The sequence below is a fragment of the Ovis canadensis genome, chromosome 3 (assembly GCF_042477335.2).
Source record: "Ovis canadensis isolate MfBH-ARS-UI-01 breed Bighorn chromosome 3, ARS-UI_OviCan_v2, whole genome shotgun sequence".
In the NCBI taxonomy this organism is placed as follows: domain Eukaryota; kingdom Metazoa; phylum Chordata; class Mammalia; order Artiodactyla; family Bovidae; genus Ovis; species Ovis canadensis.
In genome coordinates this window covers 133905994-133932804 of record NC_091247.1, presented here as the reverse complement: position 1 = coordinate 133932804, position 26811 = coordinate 133905994, and the positions used below count along the sequence as shown (strand labels likewise).

The 26811-nt window shown below is 39.2% G+C and overlaps 1 pseudogene; it reads right to left on the bottom strand.

Moving 5' to 3' along the window:
• Positions 1-23269: 23269 nt before the first annotated feature.
• On the bottom strand, positions 23270-24647 carry LOC138438171 (mitotic checkpoint protein BUB3 pseudogene; annotated as a pseudogene).
• Between the last annotated feature and the right edge of the window lie 2164 nt (positions 24648-26811).

The following is a 26811-nucleotide window of genomic DNA, read 5'->3' as shown; positions in this document are numbered from 1 at the left end:
TTCCTGATACATAACAAAGATGAGAATATTTGTTGATACTGGATAACCAAGTTGGTAAATATGCAACATATAAGATCATCTCCTACAACCTTTTGGATATGATGCTATTTAATTAATGTTTTCATGATGGAGTACATGAAATGAATTGTAGATGTTGTCTTATCCACCTACGCATGATGATGCCAGTAGAAAACTGATTTGTAGATTCCTTAGAAAATTTTAGACTACTTTGATTCTTTTATAAATGACATCTTTTAGGAATCAAATAAACCCCTGTATCATAGGAAAGGAAAATATAGCTTTTTTGCCTGGTCTCTAATGTTAATCTGTGTATTTTGGTCCCCAAATAAGCACATACATATTTGAAGACATAGGAAAAAACTTTGTACTCAACTAAGAACAGATCTTAGATCTAACATAATTCAATTCCATAATTCACATAAACTTCCAAGAAGTTGCAACTAACTTCCACATATGAATGAGAGGATCAGTAACACTGAGAAATCATTCCTTGTGTGTGCACTTTAACTCTGGAGTTTCTGGAGTTGTCACATAGTCAAAGTGTAAGTAAACAGCAGAGGCAAATATGATAGACCTACCCTACAGGTCGTGGCTCAGAGGTTAAAGTATCTGCCTGCAGTGCAGGAGGCCCGAGTTCAATCCCTGGCTTGGGAAGATCCCCTAGAGAAGGAAATGGCAACCCACTCCAGTATTCTTGCCTGGAGAATCCCATGGAGGGAGGAGCCTGATAGGCTGCAGTCCACAGGGTCACAAAGAGTCAGACATAACTGAGTGACTTCACGTCACTCACAGGTCAAACAATATGGATAGAAAGCCTATAAATTTATTATTTATGAAAAAGCTAATATTCTAGAAACTGAATTAGGAAGTGTTTGGTCAGAAATACTTTCTTACCCAGTATCAATTATTCTTTGTTAGGATAATTGCTTCAAACAGATAACTGCTTCATACAGTTGTCTAATGAATCTATGGAAAAGCCATTAAACAATAAGCATGTGTAAAGATAGCTACCTTAATCAGTAATCAACTTGTCATAAATCATGACTTCAAGAAAATGCCATTTTACATTCATCTGATTAAAATAGTGAAAAGTTTAACAATGCCAATTAATGGAGAGATGTAGATCAATAATGTATCATACATGGTTAATAAGAGGATAAAATGATAAAAACCAGTTTGGAAATCAATTGGCCACTGTCTTGTGAAAGCGAACATTTACCAGGAGACATGTATAAAAATGTTTATAGCAGCACTGCTCACAATAAGGAAAAGAAAGATAATTTAAATATCTGTGTAAAATCCAAATAGCCATCTAGAGCAGAATGGATACAAAGAATCATTCAAGAATGTGATATGGCATAGGAGGAAAATTAATGAATCACAACTATATACAACACGGGTGAAGCATACCTATTGATGAATGACAAGAAAATCTCTGAAGTCATATATAGCATAATAGACTTTTTTAAAAAGGAAAAAGATAACTCAATATAAAAAAATGCTTAACCATCTGCTGTTCATAATAAAAACCATTTCTTTTACAAAAAGCTATAATCACCGCAGTAAGTCCAGTTAACATGTTAATTACATCGCAAAACAAGAGGAAAAAAGTACAAAAAGCAGTATGATAGATAACTTGGATTGGAGCTATAGACAAGAGGACAGAATGGGGAGGAATGAAGAGATACATGTAAAAAATCATCAGTGTTCTAGTTCTTGCCCTGGGTGTTGAGTTCACAAATATTTATTATTTGTTGAATGAATGAATGAATGAACTAAGTAAAATAAAAGAGGGTCATGCATGGATCAGTGTTGATAGTGTATCATGACTCATGAATTAATTCAAATCTGTATAACACAGGTTTGTTTAAAAATAAAGCATGAGAACAAAAACATTTTTAAAGCTATTGCTGATTTCATGTTTAATTTTTAATTTTTCCAGTTGAAGAAATAAAAGGCAGAAGGAATCTGATTGTATATACTTATAATACATGTAAACAGCAATTGAATGGATATTCATTTTTGGAAGACTTACAATCTCATGTCATTATGAACAATCACAGAATGTGCAGCACACAGGTAGGTACTTGAAAATCCAGGCACTTCTAAATCCAGATTCTATTAGGATTTTGTTTGGAATAAGAGGATGGGCAGGAATGGTCCCTCAGAGAAATGACATTTCATTAAAATAATATCTAGAGCATTCTGTCAGTAAGGATTGTGTCTGCTATGTGATATTATTCGGTTTTTATCTTTTAATGATGATTTTGTTTCTTACAACCTCGTGTCAGTTTCATTCAGTTCAGTTCAGTTCAGTCACTCAGTCGTGTCTGATTCTTTGCTACCCCATGAACTGCAGCATGCCATTCTTTTTTTCTCCATCTCTATTTTTTTCTTTCGTCCTGTTAAGAAGTGACTGCAATCTGTGTAAAGCTAATATTATAACTATTACCTATATTAAGCAATCAGGATCCATGGCTACCTGGACTGAATGAAATGGAAAAACTGGTCAGTCATTTACTTTCTGTGATTTATATCAACTTTATCTGAACAACTTAAGCCTCTGAACTCTAAGCTTACAGCTATATCTCAATAGGGAGTTGTATTCTTCATAAATAAAATTCAGACTCTCTGGTCTCCCATGTTGAATGATTAAATGTCCAGAACAGTCAAAACGTATAGCTGGAGCAGACTGTACATGACATGTCATGAGGATTAGGCTGTGGTGTGTGTGTATTAGGAGTTTTTTTGTGGGGAGGGCATGCACAGAGATAGATCTGAATATCTTTGTATACTTTACCCAAGTGACCCTATGAATAGAAGCAGAACAGCACCTTCTGTTTGCTTGTTTCTTTCAGGCCTTTATTACAAATTGTAGGTTTAAAAAAAAATCTCTTTATGTTCCTTTTGTTGTTGTTAGTGTCCTATTTAAAAATTTTGGTGCCCCAGGACAGGGGTTGTTGCTTACCATTGCATAGCATGTAATAGTGTCAGCTCCAAGGCCGGGTGGCAAATATGTGTTGTATGATTGATGAGCCCTCTCCCATTAGGCAATGAGACTGCTTTTGCAATTGGTCTCCTTAAATAGCACTACTTACTTGTTAAAAACGTGCTTTCCACATTGGCTTAGATCTTTCATTGGCATAAGCCCTTGGCCACTCTGCTCTGACACAGATCACTTTCTGATCACTCGGCAGTTTTCTGACCTCCTTCTCACAGGGAGACATGTTGACAATTGCATCCATTTTCATTCAACAGCACTGTTGTGCCCAACCCCTACCTCTAAATAGCAGTTCTTTGATTCTTTATTACCCATCTAACGTGCCCCAGCCTGGTCTGGGATTCCACAAAGTCCTTGGCTTTAGATTATAAATAGGGTTGCAACTCAAGTGGAGTCTTGTCAGCCTGTTTACTAGGCTGCTTTCAAGATTGCTCAAACCCAAATAGCCAGGGGAGAGATGGAAACTTAATTTGTTTCAGGCTTCTATGCCTGGAGGCAAGGCAGACTCTGATTCCCATGAGCAGACTACTAAATGTTTTCACTCTGGGTGAGCAGCAAAGACTTCGTGCACAGGACATACAGAGACTTCTCAGCAGGTACAGTTCATGCTCAAATAATAGGCTTACCTGTCACACATGGAACAAGACCCATGTACCCAGGAGGTTGAGCAATTCTTTGCTTGTTCAATATGTTAATCCTTAACTCAGTTAAACAGAGGCACTGGCACACACTGCAGAAAGTACAGCAAACACTCCATGTGCCAAACACGATGGGACTTTTTCCTGCTCTCCTCTGTCTTCACCTCCACCAGTCTCTACTGGAATAACGAGTTTTAAAGTCCTTTCTGCTATCCTGGAAGCTGTTATTGTGGAGACAAAACCCTGCCATCAGGGCAAACAAAACTTATGCAATATTGAAGCCAGTGTTCGGAAGAAAGACTCTTAGGCAAGAATTAAGTTTGAAATTGTAATGTGTTAAGTGACATAATATGAAAGAATTACTGTTTTGTGATCCATGTAGAAAAAGGGATGGTACACTGAATGTGTCCCAATGATTTAATTTAATTCAGTTCAGAAATTGTTTATGAACACCAATCATGATGCCTTGAATTAGACTATATGTTAGACACTGAACGGGAAGAGAACAGATTCTGCTTAGGAAGCCCACAGTTTGGATGCTGACTGAGTCACACAGGCCAGTGCAACACCTGTGACGAACACAGAGAACAGCCTGTAGTAAGCATTTAATAACCAGTGTGCTTTTGTGTTATTTTTGCATTATTATTATTAATATGACAAGTATCCTATTTCTGCTAAGTGTCAATTACAGAACTGGCTGAATATTTTTTATTACACCTATGGGAGGCTTACTATAGAAAGTAATATATGAACTGATTCTTGAATAGTGATCCTGCTAGTAGGAAGAAGGGAAGGACATTTCGATGTAGGGGATGGCATGTACAAAACATCCCTGGCATAAAGGAACAGCCACTTACTTCAGTGGCAAGAAGTGTCTAGATCCCTCCTGGCAGGCGAGGGCTCACATGGCAAGAGAACAGTCCACCCTACTCTAGTCCAGACTTATGGTCCTTGTCCAGGATAGACCAGACCAGGATAACGTGAGACAGTGTAGACAGAGGGAGGTTTCGAAACACAGCAAACGAACGCATCCAGAGTAAGCAGAAAGCAATGCCAGCGGTCAAGCTTGAAGAGCCAGCTGAATCTGTGGGTGGGATAATGAGTAATTCAGTGAAACGTCAATAGGGATTGGAAGGATGACAAATGAAGATCTGGAAGTAAGTTGGAAGCGAGGGTATTTCATTTGGATTACGATTGCCACCACTGAAAATAGATGAGACAAGATGGAAAAGCACCACCTAGGAAGCAGTGCAAAATTCAGGTAGGTGATAATGACCTGAAATCAGGCAGTAGTACTGGGTTCAAGTGTGAGAAAAGGTTAGGAAGCAAAATGCATCACTCTTGATAAACAATGGAATGTGAGGCTGAAAGGATAGGTGTAGAAAATGCTGCTGTGGTGCTCAGGGTCAACACTTTGCAGAGAGTGGGATATAGACTGAACAAATAACTGATTTATGTTGACCCAATAGGTAGAATACATGAGTCTGGAAACCAAAGAGAAGGACCATTGGCCTCTCTTCATCATCATTCTTTAGGCAAACCCTTCTGTGGATTTATGTTTCCCATCACTTTTGGTTCTGCCAAATCTGAGGTCCAAATTCTTAGTGGGGAGTTAGTGGATATATAAGTGATCCATTCATTAGTGGACTGAACTTGTACCTCTGACTTGAAATTACCACATTACTTTGTGATCCTCAGGCTAGTGGCCCTGCAGGTAAAAATTCAGGGGGAAATGGCCCCGACAGTAAATAAATATGAAATCTGTTCAGTTAACAAAGAGAAAAATATAAAAGAATGTCGTGAAAATCTAGAAGATGGAGAAATTTGGTATGATTCAGAAATGAAAGATGAAAGACCAAAAGATGGCAATGCATAAATCTTGATAAGAACAAATAATAGTATCAGAGAGCTACTTATTATTTTATTGCAAGACAATATTAAAAATAGCCTTTAGAAAGTGTCCTTGTTGGATAAAGAAATGTACATCTGTATTTTTGTTGTTGCTGTTCAGTTGCTAAGTCATGTCCAACTCTTTGCAAACCCATGGACTGTACACGTCAGGCTCCTTTGTCCTCCACTATCTCCTGGAGTTTACTCAAATTCATGTCCATTGAGTCAGTGATGCTATCTAACCATCTCATCCTCTGCCGGCCCCTTCTCCTTTTGTCTTCAATCTTTCCCATCATCAGAGTCTTTTCCAATGAGCTGACTCTTTGCATCAGGTGGCCAAAGCATTGGAGCTTCAACTTCAGCAACAGTTGCTGTCGTTGTTCAGTCACTCAGTCCTGTCTGACTCTGCAACCCCATGGACTGCAGCACGCCAGGCTTCCCTATCCTTCACCATCTCCCAGAGCTTGCTCAAACTCTTGTCCATTGAGTCAGTGATGTCATCCAACCATCTCATCGTCTGTTGTCCCCTTCTCCTCCTGGCTTTAATCTTTCCCAGCATTAGGGTCTTTTCTAATGAGTCTGCTCTTCGCATCAGGTGACCAAAGTACTGGAGCTTCAGTTTCAGCATCAGTGCTTCTAATGAGTATTCAGGATTGATTTCCTTTAGGATTGACTGGTTTGACCTCCTTGCAGTCCAAGGGACTCTCAAGAGTCTCCTCCAACACCATAGCTCAAAAGCATCAATTCGTCGGCACTCAGCCTTTTTTAATGGTCCAGCTCTCACATCTGTACATGACTACTGGAAAAATCATAGATTTGACTATATGGACATTTGTTGACAAAGTAATGTCTCTCCTTTTTGATATGCTGTCTAGGTTTGTCATAGCTTTCCTTCCAAGGAGCGAGCATCTCCCCCAGCCCCGCGCCCCGCCTCCCCCCCCCGCCCCCCCCGCCCCGGCTGCAGTCACCATCTGCAGTGATTTTAGAACCTAAGAAAATAAAGTGTCTCACTGTCTAGTTATATTGTATTGGATTTGGTGATATTGTCTCACCATTATTTTTAATAATGAAGAAGGAAATAACCCCTGGTAGCAAAATTCTAACACAGTGTTTTCTAATGCCACGTGGAAAATATTTTTCTTGCATATTTTCACCTTATTGTTTCGAGTCATGATACCTTCAGTTCAGTTCAGTTCAGTTGCTCAATCATGTCCGACTCTTTGCAACTCCATGAGCTGCAGCACGCCAGGTCTCCCTGTCCAACACCAACTCCCAGAGCCCAACCAGACTCATGTCCATTGAGTCGGTGATGCCATCCAAACATCTCATCCTCTGTTGTGCCCTTCTCCTCCTGCCCTCAATCTTTCCCAGCATCAGGGTCTTTTCAAATGAGTTAGCTCTTCTCATCCGGTGGCCAAAGAACTGGAAATTCAGCTTCAACTTCAGACCTTCCAATGAACACCCAGGGCTGATCTCCTTTAGGATGGATTGGATGCATCTCCTTGCAGTCCAAGGGACTCTCAAGAGTCTTCTCCAAGACCACAGTTCAAAAGCATCAATTCTTCAGTGCTCAGCTTTCTTTATAGTCCAACTCTCACGTCCGTACATGACCACTGGAAAAACCATAGCCTTGACTAGATGGACCTTTGTTGGCAAAGTGATGTCTCTGCTTTTCAATATGCTATCTAGTTTGGTCATAACTTTCCTTCCAAGGAGTAAGCGTCTTTTTATTTTATGGCTGCAATCACCATCTGCAGTGATTTTGGAGTCCCCCAAAATAAAGTCTGACACTGTTTCCACTGTTTCCCCATCTATTTGTCATGAAGTGATGGGACCAGATGTCATGACTTTAGTTTTCTGAATGTTGAGCTTTAAGCCAGGTTTTTCACTCTCCTCTTCCACTTTCATCAAGAGGCTTTTTAGTTCCTCTTCACTTTCTGCCATAAGGGTGGTGTCATCTGCATATCTGAAGTTATTGATATTTCTCCTGACAATCTTAATTCCAGCTTGTGCTTCTTCCAGCCCAGCGTTTCTCATAATGTACTCTGCATATAAGTTAAATAAGTAGCTTGACAATATACAGCCTTGATGTATTCCTTTTCCTATTTGGAACCAGTCTATTGTTCAATATCCAGTTCTAACTGTTGCTTCCTGATCTGCATACACGTTTTTCAAGAGGCAGGTCAAGTGGTCTGGTATTCCTATCTCTTACATAATTTTCCACAGTTTATTGTGATCCACACTTAGGTATTCGACATTATTTTTAATACAATGGTGGAGACAATTTAGAAAGCATTTGCTTCAATGCCTAATGAGGAAAATGAGATTGAAAGTGGTTAAATGACTTGTCCAAGGACAATCATCTAATAAATAGCAAAAACATGGAACTAGAATCCATGTTTGTTTGATGCTAGGGCCAGAGTTTCCAGCACCTTGAATAATTTACACATTGTGTTCTTTGTGATCTTTTTCAGGATTTAACATGTAGTAATGTTTACATCACACATGTTAAAGAGTTAAATTTGGAAGAGTTAAATAGATTTGGAAGAGTTAAATAGATTTAATGCTATTGTCTTGACCTTGTGCTGATTTTCCCCTTTCCCTGACAAGATTAAATTTCATATTTCAGGCACAATTAAAAGACAATCATATAATAAACTGATACAAAACATCAGCTTAGCTTGAGTTATCCTTTTTTTTCTATACAGTTGGTATTTATGGTTCCATTCTCCAGCAGAGAGAACATTTTAGCTTATGACAGTGTATGTTATGATTACAAGCATGAGTTCTGGAGTCAGATACAACTGGGCATCAAGATCTAGCAATGACATCACCTGTGTTACCAGGTACAAGTGAATTAAACTCTCTGAGCCTCAGGTTCTTTGTTTGAAAAGGAGGGTTAATAATAAGATTCACCTACTTTTAGGATTTTTGTGAGGATGACATCAGTTAGTGCAAATAAAACATTAGCCTGCTTTGAAAACTATAGTGAACTCCTGAAGACATGCATGCATGCTAACTCACTTCAGTCATGTCTGACTCTGTGTGATTCCAGGCTTCTTTATCCATGGGAGTCTCCAGGCAAGAATGTTGGAGTGGGTTGCTGTGCCCTCCTCTCTGATGACACAAAACCTCAGCAAATTCAGTAGCACTGGTATCTCTGTTAGTAGAAATCATAATAGTGCTAGTAACAGTTGTAATTAAAAGATGATTTTCAAAAAACAAGTAACTCATGACTTTCATAAAAATGTACAAATGAACATATATTAAATTTTATTTAACTTGTTAATATGAGTGAAGGGATCAAGCAAATGCTATAACCAGTTCAAAAGACAATCCAAAGACTATAGATATTTATCAATAAGAAATATCAAAATGGATGGGAAAATGGAGACAAAATCGACCTCTTCCATAGAGTGGAGGGAGATCAGTTGGACGGCCAGTAGATAAAACTTACATATCTGAAAACCAGATTAATCTTTGCATTACTCTCAGTTATCTACAGCTTACAGAGTTGTAAAAGAGCTTCCACAGAACCAACATTTTTAAATGGAGAGGGATGTGCTATAGACAGTGTGTGCTTTTCCACTGAAATACAACTTTTCTACACATAGTGTGGTAGTGGTAACATTTTGGGGTCAAAAGTAACATGTGTGATGTAAACATTACTAAAAACAGGTTAAATCATGAAAAAGCCCACAAAGAACACAGTGTGTAAATTATTCAAAAGGTGCTGGAAACTCTGGTCCTAGCATCAAACAAACCTGGATTCTGGTTCCATGTTTTTACTATTTATTAGATGATTGACCTTGGACAAGTCATTTAACCATTTTCAGTCTCATTTTCCTCATTAGGCATTGGAGCAAATGCTTTCTAAAGCATCCACTCCCTTTGCCTGCCCTCTGGTCCTGGACTCACATTTATAGACAAAAAGCAGGGACTGTTGACGTGAATTATCATACAATGTCTCTTATGGATAGTCTACAAGTGGATAATTGAGACTTGGCTACAAATGAGCAGTATGATTAGAATTACTGACCTAAGCAATCCCTGCAAATGGCAAGTCTTCAGGGCCTTTGAAATGTCACCCATTTTACTGTGTATATTTAATGAAATGCTAATGTAATTTTGCTAAACATGCAGTACTTGTCATTACACATGACAGATTGAAAATATGAGTTTCTGATGGTAGTAAACTGTCATAGAAATAGTGATTAAGTACTACAATTATGGTAACACCTACCTTTTATATTAGAAAGTCATTTTTTTTCCCGCAGATTGTGTCAATTAAAATTGTAAGGGACTATGAATATGAGGCAAAGGATGTGTGTTGAAAGTATGGTTGAAGAACATTCAACCCAGACTTTGCTTGCATGGTGTCATCTGTAAGGGCAATGTCTACGCTATGGCACCATGGCTACCTCGTATGACTTTTGTGTCATTCCCTCAATTTTGTGTGTGAGATCATCTGAGATATCTGAACAAACATTGGGCAATGAGTGGCTTGCTTTTATAAAATGATTTTTTATTATGGAATAAAACCTTTAATACAATGTTTGCTATGAGATTTAAAAAATAATCTATTGTAAAAACAGACAGGAAGCTGCATAAGACGATGTCTCAAGCTTAATTCAGATTAAGAAATGGAGTTTGGATCCTCCAGGTACCTGGTCTCAATCATAACATTCTTCCTTCTTCCTAAAGGAAATTTTTCTCCTGTATGATAATCACTTTCTTTTATTTCTTCACAGTTTTATAAATATGCTGCTAAACATGGCCAAATATCCCCACGTGGGAGGGATCTTCCTTGGTTAGAAGCACTATTCTAAGTCCTTAAGACATAAATACACTTGGAGGAAAGAAGGAATTTGCCTGTAGTTTGCGTATTAAACATCTAACCTATCATTAAATTCCAGCAGTGGTTTGACATGACCACACTCTCTAGCATAACAGAGTAACGGATGTAGGCAAATAAACATATATTCACCTTTACATAATTTTTAATGGTTTAAATATTCATTTTTTGAACACTTTGTGTATCTAGTGTCTTTCTGGTTTTATTAAAGATCTGTAATTATGTCCTACAAATCTAGCTATTATTTACAGTTGAGGTTTGTCATGAGATTTTCATTTCTTTCCATCCATCTACATATGCCATTTAAATATAAAGCCATATTACGTAAATAGACCTATGAGATATAAAATATCTTGTGTTGTTTGGATATTATATGATGCACATGGCCATGTTTCTTGAATCTATTTTCCTATATACTTTTCTCTTTTTGAAATAAATAGTTAAAAAATATTTTTAAAGGCTAAGGACTTACAAAGAAAACTATCCACAATACCATTTATCTCAACAAAAATGAATAATAACTTTTTAAAATGATAAAATATCGTGTCACTGTTGAAGGGAAATTACCATTTGAATTAAGTTAGTGAATGAAATATATTGAATCTGAATCTGGGACTGCACTGTATTTTACCAAGAGTGACTTTTGCAGCTAAAGCAGTCATCCGAACAAAGACTGCAGTTTCTGCAAGGGACTATTTTTCATGTTTTAGTAATCCACAGCACTGTTTTCCGTTGACAGAATGGCGGGGATACCAGTTTAGATGCCAGTTTCTTACAGGACTGTCGGGTCTCATGGTGGCCCCCTAGTGGTCGGATGGACTTTGCACGTGCTTCTTGCCTGAGGGTTTTAAAAACTGTGTGTAATTTTGAGAGGAGAGAAGGGGAAAGACTTTCAGAGAGTATGATGGAATAAATGCTAATGTATTCCTTTCTTCACAGACATAAGTACTCTTAAGTCCACTGAAAGCTGTTCTATCAGTTATGGTCTCAGTTGTAATGAAACCAGGTGTCTTGATTCAGTGTAGCTGTGTTACGGAAACCAGAAGACTATGGCCTGAACCCTTGATAGTCCAGCCTCTAGGTCAATTTGGATTTTAATTTCCTATTTTATAAAGCTGGAAATCATAATAAATGAACTGTCCAGGCCCTTTATAATCCTCCTGACTGCATGTAAAGTGTAAGGTGTTAGTCGTTCAGTTATGTCCAGCTCTTTCCCATTAGGGCCCTCTGTCCATGGAATTCTCCAGGCAATACTGGAATGGGTTGACATGTCCTTCTCCAAGGAATCTTCCTGACCCAGGGACTGAACCCAGGTCTCCTACATTGCAGGCAGATTCTTTACCATCTGAGCCATATAGTACTATAAAATAAACTCTCCCATCAGTAGCTCCCTCAGAAGGCAAATGCTTACATAAATAATCCAGTTAAAGGATTTTGATTTTGAAATGGTTGAAGAAATGAGCAAGTTCTACTCTCTTCTAATGAAATACTTGCAGTACTTTTTTTCCAAAATTAAATTTTACTTTATTTTTTTAATATAAATTTATTTATTTTAATTGGAGGTTAATTACTTTACAATATTGTATTGGTTTTGCCATACATCAACATGAATCCACCACGGGTATACACATGTTCCCCATCCTGAACCCCCCCTCCCTCTTCCCTACCTGTACCATCCCTCTGGGTCATCCCAGTGTACCAGCCCCAACCATCTAGTATCATGCATCAAACCTGGACTGGCAATTTGTTTCATATATGATATTATACTTGTTTCAATGCCATTCTCCCAAATCATCCCACCCTCTCCCTGTCCCACAGAGTCCAAAAGACTGTTCTATACATCTGTGTCTCTTTTGCTGTCTTGCATACAGGGTTATCATTACCATCTCTCTAAATTCCATATATATGCATTAGTATTCTGTATTGGTGGTTTTCTTTCTGGCTTACTTCACTCTGTATAATAGGCTCCAGTTTCATCCACCTCATTAGAACTGATTCAAATATATTCTTTTCAATGGCTGAGTAGTACTCCATTGTGTATATGTATCACAGCTTTCTTATCCATTCATCTGCTGATGGACTTCTAGGTTGCTTTCATGTCCTGGCTATTATAAACAGTGCTGCGATGAACATTGGGGTACATGTGTCTCTTTCTATTCTGGTTTCCTCAGTGTGTATGCCCAGCAGTGGGATTTCTGGGTCATAAGGCAATTCTATTTCCAGTTTTTTAAGGAATCTCCACACTGTTCTCCATAGTGGCTGTACTAGTTCGCATTCCCACCAACAGTGTAAGAGGGTTCCCTTTTCTCCACACCCTCTCCAGCATTTACTGCTTGTAGACTTTTGGATCCCAGCCATTCTGACTGGCATGAATTGGAAGAAGCAATATAGTGAAAATGAGTATACTACCCAAAGCAATCAATAGATTCAATGCAATCCCTATCAAGCTACCAACAGTATTTTTCACAGAGCTAGAACAAATATTTTCACAATTTTTATGAAAATACAAAAAACCTCGAATAGCCAAAGCAATCTTGAGAAAGAAGAATGGAACTGGAGGAATCAACTTGCCTGACTTCAGGCTCTACCACAAAGCCACAGTCACCAAGACAGTATGGTACTGGCACAAAGACAGAAATATAGATCAATGGAACAAAACAGAAAGCCCAGAGATAAATCCATACACCTATGGACACCTTATCTTTGACAAAGGAGGCAAGAATATACAATGGATTAAAGACAATCTCTTTAACAAGTGGTGCTGGGAAAACTGGTCAACCATTTGTAAAAGAATGAAATTAGAATACTTTCTAACACCATACACAAAAATAAACTCAAAATGGATTAAAGATCTAAATGTAAGACCAGAAACTATAAAAATCCTAGAGGAGAACATAGGCAAAACACTCTCCGACATAAACCACAGCAGGATCCTCTATGACCCACCTCCCAGAAATTTGGAAATAAAAGCAAAAATAAACAAATGGGACCTAATTAAACTTAAAAGCTTCTGCACAACAAAGGAAACTGTAAGCAAGGTGAAAAGACAACCTTCAGAATGGGAGAAAATAATAGCAAATGAAGGAACTGACAACTAATCTCAAAAGTATACAAGCAACTCCTGCAGCTCAGTTCCAGAAAAATAAATGACCCAATCAAAAAATGGGCCAAAGAACTAAACAGACATTTCTCCAAAGAAGACATACAGATGGCTAACAAACACATGAAAAGATGCTCAACATCACTCATTATCAGAGAAATGCAAATCAAAACCACAATGAGGTACCAAAATTAAATTTTAAAATGTTAATTCAGTTTTCAAAATGTTGCTGAGTCTACAGTAGACAATCTACTTTGTTAGACACTGGGGTGGAGATAAGAAGACAAAAAACATACATAATCTGTCATAAATAAGTCTGCAGTTTGTAGATGAAGATTAAAGTGACCCACTTTGAAAAAACATTTGAACTTGACAAGATAAATATATCATGAAATAGTTATTTGGACTGTAACAGAAATGTTAAAGGTCATGCTTTCATGCAGTTCACTTATATAAAACAAGCCAATTACATGTACATGCACATATACATATAATCATTTGCAACCTGAGTTCTTTATTTACTGTGAGTACAAATTAAAAGTAATAGTTATTTTGCCTAAGTTGAGCATTTTAGGTGTATATCTCACTTAACTGTTATAATAATGCTGCAAGAGAAACATTATTATGATTTTTATGTCTGAGTAAGTGAAGCACCAAATCCCAGGTAATTTCCTCAAATGACAAAGCCAGCCAGAGTTGAGACTGGGATTTGTCTCCTTAGCTTATGCCCTTAATCATTTAACTATGTATGGCTTTACTTTTGGTGCCCTTCCTGGTTGAACTGTTGTAACACTTAGGTCAAACAGCACTGTTCTAGAGGTAAGTACTGGTCAGAGGGCAGGAATGTTAAGGACTTAACTGAAGCAGAAGAGATTAAGAGGAAGTGATAGGAATATACAGAAAAACTATACAAAAAGAGATATGACAGCAGAAGATGAGCCCCTCAGGTTGGTAGGTGTCCAATATTGCTACTGGGGAAGAGCAGAGAAATAGCTCCAGAAAGAATGAAGAGGCTGAGCCAAAGTGGAAATGATGCTCACTTGTGGATGTGCCTGGTGGTGAAATTAAAGTCTGATACTCTAAAGAACAATATTGCATAGGAACCTGGAATATTAGGTCCATGAATCAAGATAAACTGGACATGGTCAAGCAGGAGATGGCAAGAGTAAACATCAGCATTTTAGGAATCGATGAATTAAGATAGACAGGAATGGATGAATTTAATTTAGATGACCATTATATCTACTACTGTAGCAAGAATCCCTTAGAAGAAATGGAGTATCCCTCATTGTTAACAAAAGAGTCTGAAATGCAGCACTTGGGTGCAGTCTCAAAAACGACAGAATGATCTCGGATTGTTTCCAAGGCAAACCATTCAATATGACAGTAATCCAAGTAAATGTCCCAACAACACAATGCCAAATAAGCTGATTCTGAATGGTTCTTTGAAGACTTACAAGACTTTCTAGAACTAACACCAAGAAAAATTTCCTTTTCATGATAGGGGATTGGAATGTGAAAGTAGAAAATTGAGAGATACCTAGAATAACAGGGAAGTTTGGCCTTAGAGTACAAAATGAAGCAGGGCAAAGGCTAACAGAGTTTTGCCAAGAGAACACACTGGTCATAGCAAACACTCTTTTCCAACAACACAAGAGATGACTCTACAAAGGGATATCAGCAGATGGTCAATACTGAAATCAGACTGATTATATTCTTTGTAGCCGAAGATGGAAGAGCTCTATACAGTCTTAGATCATGAGCTCCTTATTGCAAAATTCAGGCTTAAATTGAAGAAAGTAGGGAAAATCACTAGACCATTCAGGTATGACCTAAATCAAATCCTTTATGATTATACAGTGGCAGTGACAAATAGATTCAAGGGATTAGATCTGGTAGACAGAGTGCCTGAAGATATATGGACAGAGGTTCATAACACTGTACAGGAAGTGGTGACCAAAAGCATCCCCAAGAAAAGAAATGCAAGAAGGCAAATTGGTTGTCCAATGAAGCCTTAGAAATAACTGAGAAAAGAAGAGAAGTGAAGGGCAAAGGAGAAGGGGAAAAATGTACTCACCTGAATGCAGAATTTCAGAGAAAAGCAAGAAGTAACAAAGCCTTCTTAAGTGAACAATGCAAAGAAATAGAGGAAAACAATAGAATGGGAAGGACTAGAGATCTATTTAAGGAAACTGGAGATACCAAGGGAACATTTCATGCAATGATGGGCACAATAAAGGACAGAAACAGCAAGGACCTCATAGAAGCAGAAGAGATTAAGAAGAGGTGGCAAGAATACACAGAACTATACAAAAAAGGTCTTAATGGCCCAGATAACCATGATAGTGTGGTCATTCACCTAGAGCCAGACATCCTGGAGTGTGAAGCGGGCCTTAGGAAGCATTACTATGAACAAAGCTAGTGGAGGTGACGAAATTCCAGCTGAGTTATTTTAAATCCTAAAAGATGATACTGTTAAAGAGTTGCACTCAATATGATGGCAAATTTGAAAAACTCAGGAGTGGCCACAGGACTGAAAAAAGATAGTTTTCATTCCAATCCCAAAGAAAAGCAATACCAGAAATTCAGATGATACCTCTCTAATGGCAGAAATTGAAAAGGAACTAAAGAACCTCTTGATGAAAGTGCAAGAGGAGAGTGAAAAGCTGACTTGAAACTCAACATTCAAAAAACTAAGATCATGGCATGTGGTACCATCATGTCATGGTAAACAGAAGGGGAAAAAGTGAAAACAGTGGCAGAGTTTATTTTCTTGCACTTCAAAATCACTGTGGATAGTGACTGAAGCCATGAAATTAAAAGATGCTTGCTCCTTGGAAGGAAAGCCATGACAATCCTAGACAGTGTATTAAAAAGCAGAGACGTTACTTTCCTGACAAAGGTGCATGCATGCTAAATCATTTCAGTTGTGTCCAAGTTTTTGTGGCCCTATAAACTGTAACCTGCCAGGCTCTGTCTGACAAAGGTCCATGTGGTAAAGTCATGTACAAGTGTTGAGTTGAGTCATGAGTTGATCCATAAAGAAAGCTGAGCATTGAATTAATGCTCTCAAATTGTGGTGTTGGAGAAAACTTGAGAGTCCCTTGGACTGCAAGGAGATCAAACCAGTCAATCTTAAAAGAAATCAATCCTGACTATTCACGGGAAGGACTGATGCTGAAGCTGAAGCTCCAATACTTTGACCAACTGGTGTGAAGAGCCAGCTCATTGGAAAAGACCCTGATCCTGGGAAAGACTGAAGGTAAAAGGAGAAGTGGGTGGTGGCAGAGGATGAGATAAATAGTACCACCAACTCAATGGACATGAATTTGAGCAAACTCTGGGAAATAGTGGAGGACAGAGGAGACTTGCAGTTTGTACTCATGGAGTTACAGAGTCAGACACAACTTAGCAATCAAACAACAAAAAGCTGATCAGACAATACATTTTGTCTTTCTTTAATCCTAGGGTTTAAGGTAGCAGGACACTAAAAATATTTCCATTCCTTCAAAATTTTTTAAAGAAAGTATTAAATGTAAGAAGATTTATAAGCAAATAGGATTAGCAACAGATTACTACTACTACTAATTATTATTGTGGAAAGAACACATAACATGAAATCTACCTTCCTAACAATTTTTCAAGTGTACAGTGTAGTGCATCATTGTACACGGATCTCTAGAACTCACTCATCTCACACGACTAAAACTCTACACCCATTTCAAGAGCAAGTCTCTGTTTCCTTCTCCCCATTCCCTGGCAATCACCAATCTACTTTCTGCTTCTATGAGCTTGATTACTTCAGATACACCAAATAAATGGAATTGTGTAGTAATTGTCCTTATGAGTGGATTACTTCACTTAACATGATTATCTTCAAGATTCATCAAGTTGCAGCATATGATAGGACTTCCTTTTTTTTAAGATTGTAATATTCCATATATGTATAAGCTGCATTTTCTTTATTCATTCATCCGTCAACAGACATTTAGCTTGTCTCCATTTCTTGGCTACTGTAAAGAATGCTGCAATGAGCATTGGAGTGTAAATACTTCTTGGAGATCTTGTTTCCAATTCTTTTGGATGAATACCCAGAACATGTAGTAGCTCTAATTTTAATTTTTAAGGAACCGCCATACTCTTTCCATAATGGCTACACTGATTTACATTCCCACAAACAGGGCACAAGGGTTCCAATGTCTCTATATTTTGACAACACTTGCTGTTTCCTTTTCTTCTTTTAAAAATATAATAGCCATTCTAATGCAAGTGAGGTAATTTCCCTGTGATTTTTGATTTGCATTTCCCTGATAATCTGTGCTGTTGAGCACTTTTTAATACAACTTTATCTATGTGTATGTCTTCTTTGGAGAAAAGTCTATACTAATGATTATCTACTTTGCCTTTTGAAGCAAGTTCATTCCTCTTCCATGAATCAAAATTATTTAACTCCTTGCAAAGAGCATGCACTGAACATATGCTGCAGAAGGTAAACTTAGAGAAATGCACAGAGATGCATCTCCCACAGAGATGCATATCTCCCCTTTTTGAAAAGCACTTTGCATCACACAGGAGAAGTAAGTCCTGTGTATTAAAATCTTGTTATAAGACAAGGTCTGAATTGTGTTAACAACAATACTGGTTTCAGTGGGGTTGCTGTGAGGGGAAGGGAGCTAGCATTTATTCATCAAGTGCCATCACATACAAATCTGATTTGGTGAGTATGGATCACCACCAGAGCTATCTGAGGTTCAGAGAGGTTAGCTCATGGTCCCAGGGTCACTAGCACATAGATCAAAGAGTCAACAGCTGAACTGAACCCAAAATCCATACTCTTCCCTACTGTAGGCTTTTGTATCCTTTTCTTGGTAATTGAGGGAAACTTCAGAGAGCTTTGACTCTGGAGTTGAAACTCAGAGTGGATCACTGTCAAAATTAGAGAAAAAAAAATAATAGTCTCATTGATTCTTCTGCTGTCTCTGTCACCTGCCTTAGAAATGAAGTGATAAACACCAAGATAACTCCTTTCTCCCTGAACAGAAAAGGGGTAAAGGGGGCGAGTTTCTGAAGGTTTTGTTAAAAGCCCTACTGACCCCAAGGGCACTGTTTAGTTTCCAAGGGCCTACTTGTTTTAAAGACTGAGGTTTCTAATTAGTCAGTTAAGCATAACCCTTAATCTGACTGTTCTGAACTCTTCCTACATCCTAGGGACCTTAGACCCTTGCTTCCATCTGGAGTAATTGCTCTAAAGTGAGCTTTCTCACAGCTACTATGTTTTCTCTCTCTGGAGCATCAGTTATTTCCTAATTGCTAAATGCAAATGGCAGTTTGTAGATTCTGAGGACAATTCTGGGGACTGCACAGCTATTAGGCAAATCAGGATTTGAATTCTGGTCCAAAGGCAAAATCTGGTCCAGCATCACCAAGGACCCAGTGCCTAAGGATATGTTGTAATCAAGATTTGGAGCTCTGCAAAGAAACTGTTCTTGCCCAAGGGAGGCTAGTCTTGAGTGGTGGAGGGGCTCTGCGGATCCTTGTGGCATCCTTGGTGTTTTTTTTACCATCTGGAGTTGTTAGTTGAAATGTGTTTCTCATTAGAGTCAACTGTGGGAATCCGAAGTTTTATGTGTGTGTGCATGCTCAGTTGCTCAGTTATGTTCAACTCTTGGCAGCCTCATGGACTGTAGCCCACCAGGCTCCTCTGTCCATGGAATTTTCCAGGAGAGAATATTGGAATTCCTACTCCAGGGGATCTTTCTGATCAGAGATCAAACCTGCATCCCTTGTGCCTCATGCATTGCAGGCAGATTCTTTACCACTGTGCCACCTGGGAAGCCCGAGTTTTATACTCTGTTCATTTTTAGCCAACAGATACCTAGAGGCTGCAGAGAATTACTAGGACATCATAAAGTCTGAGTGATATTCAGAAAGGAGAACAGATGAGGATTGTGGGGCTACTTCTGAACCCCTTGCCAGGCCACACAGTCTCCTACAGGGGTCTCAGAACTGACCCTACCCTGAAGATGGCCAGTCTCATTATTGGAACAGGGGAAAGATACAGTCAGGTGGGCACCCCTGTGAAAATGCCCAATCACTGGCCTTGATGTTTTGTTTCACTTTTAATAAACTGAATGTAAAACTGACAGATTGTCACCACCTGTCAGTTAATGAGCTGCTCTTAGGAAAGCAGTATTGATGGTGTGAGGTGCAGAGAGGGGACAAGCAGATGCCATTCTGAAACCTGACTTTGTCACAGGCTGTGTATTTTGGGGCAGGTGACTTTACCCCTGGAGTCTTAATTTCGTTTGTAACATGGACATACTAATGCATGGGTTTTGCAAGCAGTACATGGGATGTATTTTGTGAATGCTGTTATTATATTAATTAACATTTGATATGTGCCTAGTGAACAGCATCTCCCTTTTCCATGAAGTACAAGAGCAAAGGAAATCTTAGAAAAAGTACAATGTGTTGAAGTATATGTTAAAGAATTGCCCCATATGAGGATATATCTTTACATTTAGGCAATGTTGAAAAACGTATCATGAAATTTGGATTGTCGTCAGCAAATAATAATATTCTACATATTTGGCAAGAAAGTGAATTTAAAAAATTTACTAGTGTGTGCATTCTGCAAATGTTCTTGAGATTCTTATTAGGTTTATGTAACTAAACTGAAAGAGAAGGTGAGGGTGATTAAGGCAAAATAAGAACCTGGGGGTTTAAAAAAGAAGAAATTGGTAGAATTAAGCCAAACTTTATAGAGAAAGAAATAGAATGCCATATCCCTAGGTTCAAAGGACAGAAATTAGGGACAATGTTCTTGGAGGACTCGAGAAAGAGGGATGTGTTGGCAAGGATATGAAAAAAGGGAAACCTTCAAACGTGAGTGGTAGGATTGTAAATTGGCAGAACCACTATGGGAAACAGTATGCCAGTTCCTCAAAGGATTAAAAATAGAACTACCATAAATCCATTAATTCCAGTCCTGGGTATTTAATCAAAGAAAAAGAAAGCACTAAGTCAAAAAGATAGAGACACCCCTATGGTCACTGCAGTAGGATTTACAATAGTCAAGATAGAGAAGCAACCTCAGTGCCCATCCGTAGATGAATGAATAGAGAAGGTGAGATATATATATATATGTGTGTGTGTATAAGTATGTGTGTGTGTATGTATACACACACATATATACTGGGCTTCCTCGATGGCTCAGCAGGTAAAGAATCCATCTGCAATGCAAGACACTGGAGACACTAGCTCGATCCCTGGGTCGGGAAGATCCCCTGGAGCAGGAAATGGCAGCCCACTCCAGTATTCCTGCCTGAAGAATCCCATGGACAGAGGAGCCTGGCAGGCTACAGTCCATCGCGGGCGGGGTGGGGCTGGGGAGGGTCACAAGAATCGGAAACAACTGAGCGACTAAGCACATAAATGAAGAATGAAATCTTCCCATATGCAACAACACGGGGGGGACCTAGAAGGTATTACGCTAAGTGAAATATGTCAGAAAGAGAAAGACAAACGCTGTATGATTTCAGTTATGTTTGGAATCTGAAACACGGTTGAGCAAACCTAACTTAACAGAAGCACAGTCACAGACACGGAACAAACAGGCAGTTGCCGGAGGGGAGGGAGGGTCAGGCGAGGAGAGAAACAGAGGAGGGCAGTTAAGAGGTACAAATTTCCCCCCAAATTATGCAGCTGGTCTGGACTAGAGAAACTCATTGAAATAAAAATCCTGAAATAGAGCAGGATTTTAAGTGCTAGCATAAAGAACCCAAATTTTATTGTGTCTGGGAATGAATGGACAAGTGAGATGACTAGGGTTATGCGTTAACCATGAAAACCATATGAAAATTATTTTACTGAAAATTTATACATGTTGGGTATAAAGAGAGAGGACAGGTAGGGAAGGAAGTCATTTCTGCTGGGATCACACAATTCTCGGTTTGCTTAGGGCTGCCCTGGTTTACCATAGCTATCGTGATGTAATTATTAATAGTGGCCTCTCTCAGATGATTAATTGTATGATCACCCAAGTTGTTTTCATCATCTAGGGGAATTAAGCCTTGGAATTGAATGAGGACAAAGTTATGGTGAATAGAGAACCAAGAAGGAGGATAAATGGCAAGTCTTACTAAACTTTGAGTCTGAATTTCCCTTTTAACATCAATAAATTCTGCAAATGCCCATGTTCTAGTAGTTAAACTTTTGGTATCTGTGACTTGAGAAAATGCATGATGACTAAAATTACTTGGAATTTAGTGTACTGTTAGATAAAGTTATTTTATTAGTCACTAGACATTTGAAGATTTATATTTTGTGTCTGAATGAGACATTATTCATCCCATTTAAAGTCACTGCTTTCTGTGCTTCTATATTGGTGGAACTCCAGCAAAATTCTAGTCCTCCCTCCATAACAAAGTATCCAGCCGTGGCCCAAAAGAGAAGACTCACTGACTTGGATGCAAAGCTTAAATTTTTAGCACAACATTGAAGATACCAGTCCGTACAGAATTTAAAGTGGAGTCTGCGTATTACAATTTGAAGAATTCACTAATGGATGGCTCATGAGAAAAGGCGACAGTGTGTGTATGGAGATGTGGGGGGTGGGTAGAGTTTTATAGAAGTTGTATTCCCACATAAGAAAAAAATAATAATTTTCATATGAAAATAATACAAAGTAATCAATACTTGATTTTTACCAAATTTTTACATTGCATATCCACATATTTCCTTTGAGATATATTTGAAATCTATGGATGTGGTGAAAAGAGCATTATGAAATTGCAGATTTAAATCCTAGTGCAACAATGTATCAGTTCCGTGAAATTAAGCAAATCCTTGAGATTTTCTGAGCCTCCCTTTCTCCATTTATAAAGTTGGGTTAGTGAAACCATTGTGCAGGCTGTCACGAGGAGCAAAACAGACATAGTGTGTAAAATGCTTTAACAACTCTGAATCAGTGGTTCTCGAACTTTAGCATACATTAGAATTACTTAGAAGGCTTATTAAGACACATTGCTGGGTCCCACCCTACCCCCTTGAATTTCTCATTTAGCAGAGTCTGCATTTTAGCAAGACCACCTGTGTTATGGACTGAATGTTTGCTGCTGCTGCTGCTGCTGCTGCTGCTGCTAAGTTACGTCAGTCATGTCCGACTCTGTGTGACCCCGTAGACAGCAGCCCACCAGGCTCCTGTCCCTGGGATTCTCCAGGCAAGAACACTGGAGTGGGTTGCCATTTCCTTCTCCAGTGCATGAAAGTGAAAAGTGAAAGTGAAGTCGCTCGTGTCTGACACTTCGTGACCCCATGGACTGCAGCCCACCAGGCTCCTCCGTCCATGGAATTTCCCAGGCGAGAGTACTGGAGTGGGTTGCCGTTGCCTTCTCCGGGACTGAATACTTATGTCCCCCTAAAATTCATACTTTGAAACTCTAACCCCCAATGGGATGAATTAAGAGGTGAGACCTTTGGGAGGTAATTAGTTCATGAGGGTGGCATCTTCATGAATGGGATTAGTACCTTTATGAAAGAGACCCTCATGAGCTCTCTCACCCTCTTCCTACCATGTTGATGATACATGGAGAAGAGAGGTTGTTAGTCTGCAACCGAGAGGAAGGCATTCATCTGATCATGCCAATACCTTGATTTTGGTCTTCCAGTCACCAATAATGTGAGAAATAAATTTCTGCTCTTTATAGGCCACCCAATCTATGCAATTTTTTTTAGTACTTGAACTGACTGAGAGTCCATGTCACTTTATTTATTTATTTTTTAAGGGTTTTGAATCTCTGATTTATTAGACAGCATGGAAATAACAGGTTTAGGTTATTTTACAGAAAGAGCTCAAGCTGCTCATACACAGCAACTGGGCTTGCTGAGGGAAAAACAATTCTTCAGACTACTGCACAAAGACACAAAGACTCCTCATCCTACAGTCAGGAGGAAAGGGCACACCAACAAGAGAACAGAGAAATTCACATACTAAATAATGTGTCCACAATGACTAAAATGCATCCCTTAAGGGACAATCATGTATTGGTAGGAAGCAAAACAAAGCTTTCCATAGAGAAACCACTTTCACGAGATGGTTAGGTGGACTTGGGTTTTGTTTCTGCATCTGTCACTTGGCGAATGAAGATACCATCTTCGGGATGTTCCGTGTCATCCATTCCATACATATACGATGATGCTACTGCAAGCGTGGTCCCATCATTACTGAAGGCGAGTGAGGCGATGCTGGTGGGGTACCGATGGAACTGGCACAGTCGCTTTTTGTTAAATGGATCCCAAATATTTACAAATCCATCAGAACCACCTGTGGCAAAAGTATTGTGGATGTTGTGAAAGGAAATGGCGTTGAGTGGGTAAATCTACTCAATATTGTTTTCTTTCAGTCTGTGACACTTGAAGGCATACTTCTTCTGCACCTCGGGGCTTGGGTCCAAGTACTCAACTGCCACTCGACCTTCAATAGAACTTAATACATAACCCTGCTTGTTGGGGAATGCTCGGATGCAGCGCGTCTGGTACTTGAGGCTGGACTCGCGGCGCTGCTGCACGTAGCCCATGTTCCGCAAGTCCCACACCAGCACTCTGCGGCCTGTGGTGCCCACGATCAGCCGGTCTCCCGACACCGACAGGGTATACACCTTTTCAGGCTGAGAGAAGGTCCCAGCATTACAAGGGGTTCTGGGATCCCACAATTTAACCGTCTGATCCCAGCTTCCAGTAACCATCACATTCACTTCGGGACAGTATTCAACACATCTGATAGGGGCATCATGGGTTCCAACAAGATTTTCTTGATCGGTGTTCAAATCATGCATTTTCAATTGATGGTCTAATCCCCCACTCCAGGCATGTGTTGGATCGTAGAAGGCGCAGTCCAGGACGGCGCCGGTGTGCTGGTACTTGAGACGCATGGAGTTCGCCGGCACATCGTAGAGGCGCACGGACGTGTCCCAGGAGCAGACCAGCAGGAACTGCGATGTGTTGGGGCTGAACTTCACCGAGGAGATGCCGTCCTCGGGGGGTTGGTTCAGCTTGAACTCGTTAGAACCGGTCATCTCGGGCTCCCTGCAGAAGCAACTCAGCCACAGCGCCCGCCGCCACTCGCCGCCGCCTAGCTCCCCTCGCCGCTCTCCATGTCACTTTAATGCTGCTCTTCTGGGTACCACACTTTGACATCCATGGATCTTAGCGGAGTTAAAAGCATAACTCCCATCTTCTTAAGGGATAGATGTTTTTGGGGGCGTGGAGTGGGGGAGGTTGCACATTATAAAAGAGACTTTAACAAAGAAATACATGTAACTAAATATTTTACTAGAGAAGGAAAATCTTGGCTATGTGAAGAAAATAATAAAGATTGCTATGAATCTGTCTATTGGTCTCATGCAAACTAAAACCAAGGATTATACATTCAGCTTAATTTCAACTTTATAATGATTTCCTTTAATTACTGTAAAGGACCAAACATGAAGATGCGGTAGTGTGAAATTAATACTGACAACACTGAGCTTGCCTGGGCTCTGCAGATTAACCAGCATTTTACTGCATCAATAAAGGAATGAGGAAATAAAATTAAAAACTGATAGTGAATGGAATTACTTATTTGAAGCTAGCGATTATGTCAAGCTGTCACTCCCACAGATGGATTAGGCATAGAAAGACAACCAGATAAATTATAAACCACTCTACGAAGCTCATATCCATCTAGTCCACAAGCGTGGTGACAATGGAAGTCTGAAATCGACTTGGTCATGGCAGATTTGGGTTGCGTGTTTAGCATTTCATAGACCTCTAGTATCTTGAAGAGTAGAGATCAAAAAGACCCTAGAGGTCATGTGAGATTAGATTTCATTTTTGAGGCATTACACTGAATTATTTAATCTAAATGGAAAAAAAGAGTTTTTTCTTCCTTTTTAAAAAATCACTGAGATACAGTTTAGAGAAAAAGGAACAGTGCCAAATAGTATACCAAAACCATATGAAACATAGAAATTACCTTAAGAAATAGCTAGGTTAGTTCTCTGCACTGGAATAGATTGTGTTTATTCAGGCGATAGATTTGATTTGTTTCCCTTTCCTTTTATTGCATTATTTTCCTTTCCCCTCTCTCTGTTCTTCTCATTACCACAGCTACTTTATAATCTAGACTCTTAGATCACCCAACAGTTTCCTTAAATTTGACTGGAGCACTGATTTCTGGGCAACTTACGCCTGTATGATTACAGAGAATCCTGGCTTTAGCTGAAACAAGACTGTGGGTTTTTGTTTTTGTACAGATGGAAGTAAAGAATTTTAGAATTGAACGTGATCTTAAAGAAGCACTCCTGTGTCTGTCAAATTATGACGAGTTGTGGTTCTATCTTGCCTTTGCTCCTTACACCGTCACTGTTGCAATGGAGAGAGGCAAGCATTAGGATTTTGCTAGAAGGGACATATGATTAGTAATGAGATTTTGTTTTGTAGCTGATCCCTTCTGAAGAGTATAAGGATCCTTTTAGGTTGGGACTTTGATACAACTTATGCAAGCAGGCTGGAATCTGGATGCTGAAGAAAAAACACAAAAGGGGAAAAAAAAGAGAAGGAGATTAAAGGGCTCCGGGCATACAGGTAAGATGGACTCTCTGTGGCCTGAGAGACCCTGTGTGGTCATGTCGAGGAAAAATTGATTTCTTTCAGGTAATGGACAGAATTTGACTACCTCTCCTGTCACTGGGGGGTTTAATGGTAGAAACCCAAATATGGTAGACCTCAAAATTTTACTAGACACATTTGTAAGCCTGCTGTCACAGAGTCAACCCTTTCAGTTTAGTTAGGATTCCCACTGGAAAAAAAAGAACGTCACAATTGGAATTTTCCTTTAAAAATTTGCTATCAAATAATTCCCCCATATGCCAATCTATCCTAGGGGTCATCTGATTTTTCCCTTCATGAATCTCAAAACCTGGGGACAACCATCAAATCTTCCAGTTAGAGGGGTTCCCTTGTCATGTATCTCTTCATTATCCATGATAAAAGCTTCGCTGAAGCACTTCAGTAATGGAAAGTGATGGAACTTTCAGTGATGGAACTCTGGCTGTGTTCCATTTTTCTCATGGTTTTATTGTTGGAGCATTATTTCAAATGAAAACCCTCCCACCAGCTCTGAGAGAGTGGAGTTAATCCAAGCTCCTAATGGACTAAGTCTGACTTTTCTAAATGTTCTGTATACTCATCCTGTATAGAAGATAATGCTCCTTAGTACTGACTGTTCAAGAACACTTTAGTAAAACCTCACAGTAATTCCAGATAC